Below are 9,551 nucleotides of genomic sequence, written 5' to 3' on the forward strand. Positions count from 1 at the left end.
TGAGAATAGCTTGACTCCCTCTTCTTTGTGGCAGCCCCTGAGATATTGGAACACTGCTGTCATGTCCCCCCTCGTCCTTCTCTTCGTTAAACTAAACATACCCAATTCCAGCAGCCGTTCCTTATATGCTTTAGCCTCCAGTCCCCTAATCATCTTTGTTGCTCTTCTCTGTACTCTTTCTAGAGTCTCAACATTTTATCACCTTCATTGTCACCAAATAATTAAATTATGAGAATTTACCAGTAATTAGCCATATTTACCTCTAGTTTTATTCCCTCATTGCTCAAGGCATCTTATCACTTGTTACATCTCCTGAAGTCTCTCAGAAAACTAGAAAGATGCCAGTAGAGGAGATGGCAAAATTTGTTAATCCTAATTATTTAGGCAGGTAATTGGTAATTGTTACTATGGAAAAGATAAGCAGCTTTACTGAAATCCTATTTCAGTGTATTTACAAGAGTGTCTAATCTCTTGATCATGGCACAGAAATGCTTCAGTTAGATTGATTAATAACTATTCTTGCAGTATCAAAAACTATGACATGGTAATGGAGAAAAGGGTAATGGGAAAAATTGATTTAGAGATTAGACAACTTCCTGTGAAGTTAACATTCTTTATTTCTCTAAGACCAAAGAATGCTTCTATTATTAGCATCTAATATCCATTAAGTCACAACCATTCCTTCTGCTCTCGTCTATTCCTACATGGAATCTTTGCATTCATAATTGGATTGGTTCTTCAAACCAGAGAAATGCGTGGGAAAAAAACATATTTGATATCTAACTGGTAGCAGGAAGACTTTGACAAAATGTTTATCAGTTCTGTCCATTCTATATTTAAGTGATGGGGAATGTTCTCACAATTGAAAATATTGTTAATTGCTTGTAAATGGACCAGTACAAAACAGTACAAAATAGAGGCATAGAATCAAGATCATGCAAAGTATTAATACCACTTTATAAAACCCTAGTGAGACCTGGAATACTGCAACCAATTTTGGTCACCATACTACAAAAAATATATTCAGACCTTGGAAAAAGTTCAGAGAAGAGCAACTAACATGATCAAAGGCCTGGAGACTAAAACATATGAAGAACAGCTGCAGGACTTGGGTTTGGCTAGTCTAAAGAAAAGAAGAAATGGGTGATATGATAGCAATATCCCAGCATTTGAGGGGCTGCCACAAAGAAGAGTGGGGGTCAAATTATTCTCCAAAGCACCAGAGGACAGGACAAGAAACAATGGTTGGAAACTGATCAAAGAGAGAAGCAACCTGGAATTAAGGAGAAACTTCCTTACAGTGAGGACAATTAACCAGTGGAACAGCTTGCCTCCAGAAATTGTGGGCACTCCATCACTGGAGATTTTAAAGAAGAGACTAGACAGTCACTTGTCTGAGATGGTTTAGATTCTCCTGCTTGAGCAGGGGGCTGGGCTAGAAGATCTCCAAAGTCTCTTCCAGCTCTATTCTATTCTATCAGTAGACATCACTCTCATACTCTGTGTTGTAGAATTAGTGGACAAAGGCAGTAACAGAATCATAAACTAAGTTTATGCACTACAAAAAACTAAATCCAAAGAAACCACATCATTCTGATTCTTAGTCTAGATGAACGCAGTCATAATATGAATTAAAGTACGATTTAATCATGCTTGGCCAACATTCAATTCACTTAAACTGATGGAACATAGGAAGCTGCCTTACGCCATGTCAGCCCATTGTTCTCTTTCAGTATTATTTACCTGGCAAGGGTTCTCTCTTAGTCAAATCTTAAAATGCAGATTGAAAAAGCATGCTTCTCTGAGTGACTGCCATCTTTTACCATTTTTGGTTCACATATACTGTAATTACATCCAATAAAGATCACTAGAAGAGGCTACATCCATCATCTTAGGGTGAATGGGATAATTTCAAAGGACTCCTGCTTGTAGAAGCATATAGGAAGGTCAGATCTTGTAGAATAATTTATTAAAAGAATCCAGGATTTTGTGCTTTGTGTGTGTGTGTGTGTATGTGTGTGTGTGCGTTTGTGTGTTTGTGTGTGTGTGCACACATTATATAATTTATATGCTGTATTTACTTACAAGAGATAAACACATATATCATGCACATATATTTTATTTTGTATTTTCTTTTGACATCTTTCAATTAACAGCCCTTTATCACAATTATTACAATTAACTTGGAATTCCAAATTACTATTGAAACAATAATTTAAATCAGATCAGTCTGGCTTCATTTAAAATCTGTAAAGAAACGTGTCTCTTTTTGCGGAGGGGGTGGAACAAAATAATTGGAGAAAAGTATTTTGAGCTGTCTTTAAATTATTATTCCTTTTCGCAACACGGTCTGATATATGCTAGACATCTGATGTCTAGAACTATATCTTTCCTCCGCTCTGAAGCTTACTGATTAGCCCTGGGCATTTTGCAGCTTCTTCAGAGTGGCTGTGAGGCTAAAACACTCTTCTAAATGCCTTAGAGGAGGAGAAAGATGCCTGGGCAAGAGAGTCTAATAAACAACCACAATGGGATTGCTGTCTGTATGTGAATTACATACTCTTAAACAATCTGAGAAAATAGCTTACAGATAGAGTGGCAGTGAATCATCATTATTTTAGAATAAGCATCTCTTCTACAATCAAAAAGAGGCAAAAGGAGAGGAAGGAAAAATATGAATAAATGCTGATGCATGTCCTGATGGTTATGATTGAGAATTGAAAATCGGGTGGAAAAGTCAAAGGCTGGCATGAAAAACATTTTTAAAGGAAATACACATGATATAACTGATACCCAAGAATAGTTAAGCTGGTAAATATGTTAGAAAGTTGATTTAAATAGATTTTAAATCAGTTGGAAAAATCCATTTCAAGAGATAATTATGCGTTATGTTACTTAATAAATGCATATGTGGAGTCCTGTTTGCCTTATGACTCTCATCAATAAGCTAGAAAAAACTTGAAGATTACTTAGGACAGTGATGGCGAACCTTTTAGACACCGAGTGCCCAAAAACCGCCCTGCTCCCTGCTCCGCCCCCTGCTCCCTCACTCCACCCTCGCCCCTGCCCACCCCGCCTGCTCCATCCCCACCCCATCCACCCACAGGGCCACCAACACCTCCACGGCCTGCCGCAGCAGATCGCCCAGGCAGCCCTGCAGTGCCATAGCAGCCATGCCCTCCACCCGCGCCCCACAGCATCATCTGCACATGATGGGATGCAAGGGTAGAGTCTTGCCCCTGCTGCCCGGCTGCCATGTCCTTGGCTGCTCTGCTCTGCGCGGGCCATGCCCACGGGCAACTCTCCTCCAGGGGACTGCTGGTGAGAAGGGGGCCACAGGGAGAGGCAGGGTAGGGCAACGACACACGTGCCCACAGAGAGGGCTCCGAGTGCTGCCTCTGGCATGCGTGCCATAGGTTCGCACCATGACTTAGGCTATCTATTGATATTTTCACACAATAAAACCCTTGGTGGTTAACAACAGTCAAACCCTACCTGTAGATATATAAGCAATGACCACCTTTAAGTTAAAACTCCTTTCTTGTTCTCTGATATTTTGTAGAATTATCTTTCCTTGCAATATTACAACAATGCAGCGGTTATAACATTTCCCTTGTGGATAGAAACTTACTAGTTTGAAACCAAGCAGAAAAAGTTTTAATTACTGCTTTTCTTTCCCCAAGTTACCAATTCTCCCTGAGCATTTTTTAAAAAATGTCCACCAGTTACTGTTTCATAATTTCTCCAGTTATTTGTGGCAAAAGGATTTCAGTGGATTAAAACCTTTCACCTCAAGTGACTAGGAAATGATATGACATGGGACTTACTTACCCAGGGATTAAGGTAGCTCAAGGAAAGGAAAACAGTAATGAAAGAAACATCAAATCAAACAACAACAACAACAAAAATCCCAGAACTACTAATCTACAAAAATGATAGCTATGGGTGATTTTTTTTTTCTTTTGCATATCCCTGGCTATGTTCGTGTGTGTGTGTGTGTGTGTGTGTGTGTGTGTGTGTGCATGCGTATGTGTACAGATATAGATATATAGAGATATTATATATACTGTAGAGAGATAGAACTCCATAAAATTCTCTAGAATTTTCCTGAATGCAGCTCTTTAATAGCTGAAGGCCAACACAGTGCTGGGCTGCATTAACAGAGGCTGCATTAATCAAGATCACGTGAAGTATTAATACCACTTTACAATGCCTTGTTAAGGCCACACTTGGAATACTGCATCCAGTTTTGGTCACTGCGCTGTAAAAAAGATGTTGAGACTCTAGAAAGAGTACAGAGAAGAGCAACAAAGATGATTAGGGGACTGGACGTTAAAACATATAAGGAACTGTTGCTGGAATTGGGTATATCTAGTTTAACGAAGAGAAGGACGAGGGGGGACATGATAGCAGTGTTCCAATATCTCAGGGGCTGCCACAGAGAAGAGAGTCAGGCTATTCTCCAAAGCGCCTGAAGGCAGGACAAGAAGCAACGGATGGAAACTGATCAAGGAGAGAAGCAACCTAGAACTAAGGAGAAACTTCCTGACAGTTAGAACAATTAACCAGTGGAACAACCTGCCTCCAGAAGCGGTGAATGCTCCAACACTGGAAGTTTTTAAGAAGAAACTGGACAGCCATTTGTCCGAAATGGTATAGAGTTACCTGCCTGAGCAGGGGGTTTGACTTGGTGACTTCCAAGGCCCCTTCCAACTTTATTATTATTATTATTATTATTATTATTATTATTATTATTATTATTATTATTATTATTATTATTATTATTATTATTATTATTATTATTATTATTATTATTATTATTATTATTATTTTCTAATGCTATAGATGAGGAAAACTAACAATTACTTGTCTTCTCCCTTAGGAATGGGTTAGTTTGTTGAGGAAATTCTCTTTTTGGAGCCATAGGACTGCTGTGGGTCACCATGTTGTAAATATTTACCTGGAATAAAATCCCATTGAACCCATTGGGACTTATTCCTGAAGAGCTATGTGTAAAATCACAGCACGGTGTTCATCCACTATATAAGTACCAACAACCTAATTGAGTGTGATAGATATTTTCTTTCCTCCTTTTGCAGTTGAAGACTTTAAGATTTGGTTCTGTACAATACTGAATATAGTACAGTTGTGGCGAACCTATGGCACGTGTGCCAGAGGCGGCACTCGGAGCCCTCTCTGTGGGCATGCACGCCATTGTCCCAGCCCCTCCTCCCCCATGGCCCCCTCCTCACCAGCAGCCCCCCCGGAGGAGAGTCGCCCCCAGGCACGGCCCGCACAGAGTAGCGCAGCCAAGCACATGACAGCAGGGACAAGACTCTGCCCTCGTGCCCTGTTGCATGCAGATGATGCTGCAGGGCGCGGGTGGAAGGTGTGACTGCCATGGCATTGCAGGGCCATTGGGCAATCTGCAGTGGGCTGTGAAGGCGGCAGGTGGCCCTGCGAGGCGGGGTGGGCAGGGCCAGGCAGGCCGGGGGCAGAGCGGCATGGGCAGGCCGGGGGCCGGGGTGGTTTTTGGGCACTCGGTCTCTAAAAGGTTCGCCATCACTGATATAGTATGTCACTTGATTTTCTTCCTGTTAACTATGGATATATAATATTTTAAAGAATTATTTCATATATTCCTCAATCTAACAGATTATTCATATCTTGTTTGCTAGGTTGACAATAAATACAAGTAAATTCCTAAGAACGGCCTTGGAAATAAGTTTCACTAAGTTCGGTCTATGAAATCTACCTCAAAGAATGAGGAATGAACAGGTAGCAAAGGGAATAATTCAAAATGACCCTGTAGTTATAGTTCACTGCCTTTTAAATATGCTGTTCAAAATAACGTAAGTAGGAAATCTTAAATAATCAAGCTCCTAACAACTGCGTACCATGTTAAGATTTTGTTATCTGCTCATCAATCAGAATTGCTACACATGAGTTCAAAACAAACAGGAAAAGAAAGCCACAATGGTAGGGCTAATTCAAGCACTGGGTTTGGTTTTGTCTGTTGCTAGTAGAGCTCCATGCAGGGCACACAATTGGTCTGTTTATTTTCAAGAATGTGCACATGGTAAATTGGACTGAATTAAATAAAGTGTTTGTATTCCACAATGCAAAGCCATCCAGGCTCTAATTGCCACAATTTTATGAATTTTGGAGTTTTAGTGCATCCTGCAGATAGTTCTCATACTAAGGTTTGGGTTTTTTCCATCTATATGGTTGGTTCACTGAATTTCAAAAGCCTAAAAGAGGAAAAAGATCTGATTAAATGCAAGTAAAATCACAATATTTTAGTTCCAAATGGTTTTATGTTAAAAATACTGTAGCTACAGGCTATGTCTTTTGTAAATTGTATACAGATCACTGTCACATTACAAAGGGGGGAAGTAATACACACTTGGCTGACAAACCATATTCAACGAGTAGTCCTTAATGGTACTACATCTACGTGGAGGGATGTAAGCAATGGGGTATCATAAGGTTCTGTCTTAGGCCCAGTACTCTTCAATATCTTCATCAATGACTTAGATGAGGGAATAGAAGGGGAACTTATCAAATTTGCAGATGATACTAAGCTGGCAGGAATAGCTGGCAGGAATAGATGATAGGCAAGATAATGATGGATCTTGACAGACTTGAACACTGGGCCCCATCTAACAAAATGAAATTCAATGTGGAGAAAAGTCTTACACTTAGGCAAGTAAAACCAAAAGTACACATATAGTTTGAGTGAAACCAGGCTTAATGACAGTAACCATGAGAGGGATCTTGGAATCTTAGTGGACAATCAATTAAATATGAGCCAATAGTGTGCAGTGGCAGCCAAAAAAAGCCAATGCAATCCTAAATTGCATTAACAGAGGGATTCAATCAAGATCACGTGACGTACTAATACCACTCTATAAAGCCTTAGTAAGACCACACCTAGACTACCGCAACCACTTTTGGTCACCACATTATAAAAAAGATGTTGAGACTCTGGGAAAAGTGCAGAGAAGAGCAACAAAACTGACTGGGGGACTGGAGGCTAAAACATATGAACAACGGTTACAGGAACAGGACATGGCTAATCTAGTGAAGAGAAGGACCAGGGAGTGATAGCAGTGTTCCAATACTTGAGGGTCTGACACAGAGAGGAAGGGGACAACCAGTGGTGGGATTCAGCCAGTTCACACCACTTCAGCAGAACCGGTAGCTAATTTTTTGTTGCCCATGCCCAGAATGGACTTCCAGAAGTGGCATCCACAGAGAGAACCGGTTGTTCATATATTTGAATCCCACCATTGAGGACAACCTATTTTCCAAAGCACCCGAAGGCCAGACAAGGAATAACGGATGGAAACTGGTCAAAGAGAGATTCAACCTAGAAATAAGAAATTTTTTTGACAGTGAGAACAATCAACAAATGGAACAGATTGCCTTCAGAAGTTGTGGGAGTTTCATCACTGGAAGCTTTCAAGAAGAAACTGGACTGCCATCTGTCAGAAATGGTGTGGAGTCTCCTGTTTGGGCAGGGGGTTGAACTAGATGGCCTACAAGATCCCTTCCAACACTGTTATTCTATTCTAGAACCACACTGAGGTCTTTTGACAAACATTCACTCTTTGCAACAGACCACATATCACCCACTACTTTTCTACTAGCAATTGCACATCCTAAATATTCTCTTTTCATTCCCCCACCTTTGGTAAACATTCTACCAAGGTAGCATATGCTGTCAAAGATAAGATAGCATAAGCTATTCTTGCTACCCAGAGGAAGAAGAAAGTGTATTTTACCTGTAGGGTTTTTTAATTAATTAAGAAGCTATGCACCTCAGTTGTGAAGGAATTTGAAAGTCTGGAATCATTTCACTGCTCCCAAAGATGCATATCCTGGAATACACCCTCAAATCCCACACTTCTTCCAGACATGAGAATTACATCAAATATATCTTTTGCAGTCAGGACTCTGGCCTGCTTATAGCCCTGAGACACCATTGATTGCACATGTCAGTTATCTATAGAGGGCTGAGGATGGGATAGTGCATCCATCCTGACTTTCCTTGATCTCTCAGTGTTCTTTGATTATGGAAACATTCTGGGCTAGCTCAGATATGGATAGCTCCAACCTTTTTCCAATATATTGAAGACCTGACTGTTTCCCCAAGTATATAGATCAGGTGGGTAGATGAGCTTTGTTGTTATTGGTGTGGATTTTTGAATAAGAGGGTTATCCAAGGTGCTGCAACTTGTATGCGGTGGGTTTTCTATACTTCAGTCTTTGTAAGCTGCCCAAAGTCATTTGTGAAAAATAGGCAGCTTTATACATTATGAAATGAAATGGGGGGGGGAAAGACTCCTGCAGTTTTGTACTTCCTACCAGCTGGATGGTCAAATTCATGATGGGGCCAAAAGCAGGTCCACATCTACCATTTTTCCATGTCTACATATGTGTGCGAATACAACCCCTTTGCACAGCCACCAATTGTTGCAGCTCGCATAGCTATTTTATAAATCAGTGGTATAACCCATGTGATGTTTTTACTTCCTGCCACTTGGAAAGAACATTTGTAGGCATATACTTTCTCTAACTTCTAGCAAAGCATTTTTATTTGCAGAAATACATCTACAAAGTTACATGCTGTTTGACAAGCTTAGTGGAAACTTTGATGCATATCTTTTAATCCTGAAAGGCTGGCAAACTGAGGGGGAAAAAATCAGTTGGATTTCTGAAAAGATCTTTATTGCTAGTAGGGTAATGTAACAAAATACGGAGGGCTCCCAAAATAATTCTTCCATGCAATTCATATCTTGTGGAACTAAAGTGTGGTTATTCCAAGTTTCTCTTTCATGAGTTTCTCCTGCCTTGAACTTTTAAATCTCTTCTTTAACAGCCTTCTTTCCTTCGTTAAATGTCTGACTGCTTCCTCTGTGTTCTCAAGATCTGTTAGGCATTCTATGCCAACATATAAGAAATAGGAATATGGTATTATCATATGTCTTCAAACCGCATCTGGGTCCTAATGGATTTGTCTTCATTGGAAGGATGTATATGAGGAGTCAATGGACAAAACTTTCTTTATATTGCATAATCCGGATAATATTGTCCTGCGATATAGAGATAGCCATTTCTAAAATGAATTTGGAATTTCACTGAGGATAAATTAAAGACAAGTTGTTTTGGTTATGATCCCTCCCCCCGAATGTCTATAAAGGAAATTGCTGTGACTGGTTATTGTTACATGGAATGGTGTTCCCATAAAGATATGGTTGGGTCCCACCCTGTTGGTGTTTAGGAAGGCTTTGAAGATCTGGTACTTACCCAGCACTTTGGCTAGGCTGATTGAAGCCCTAATTCATGTGGGTATGTCTCTTCTTTTTACCTGGTTTAGTCAAATTTTGTTCCTTTTTGTTTTTATTGTTGTATTGTTATTTTTCTGTGTCTTCCAGCTGCTGGGAACTAGAAAGTGTACAAATTTAATAATTAAATCAAACTAACAATAGAGCAGCTTTCCCACCCTGATGTCCTCCAGAAATGTTGGAACACAACTCTTAGAAAGC

The sequence above is a fragment of the Protobothrops mucrosquamatus genome, unplaced genomic scaffold (assembly GCF_001527695.2).
Source record: "Protobothrops mucrosquamatus isolate PMUCROS unplaced genomic scaffold, P.Mucros_1.0 scaffold2119, whole genome shotgun sequence".
NCBI lineage: Eukaryota > Metazoa > Chordata > Lepidosauria > Squamata > Viperidae > Protobothrops > Protobothrops mucrosquamatus.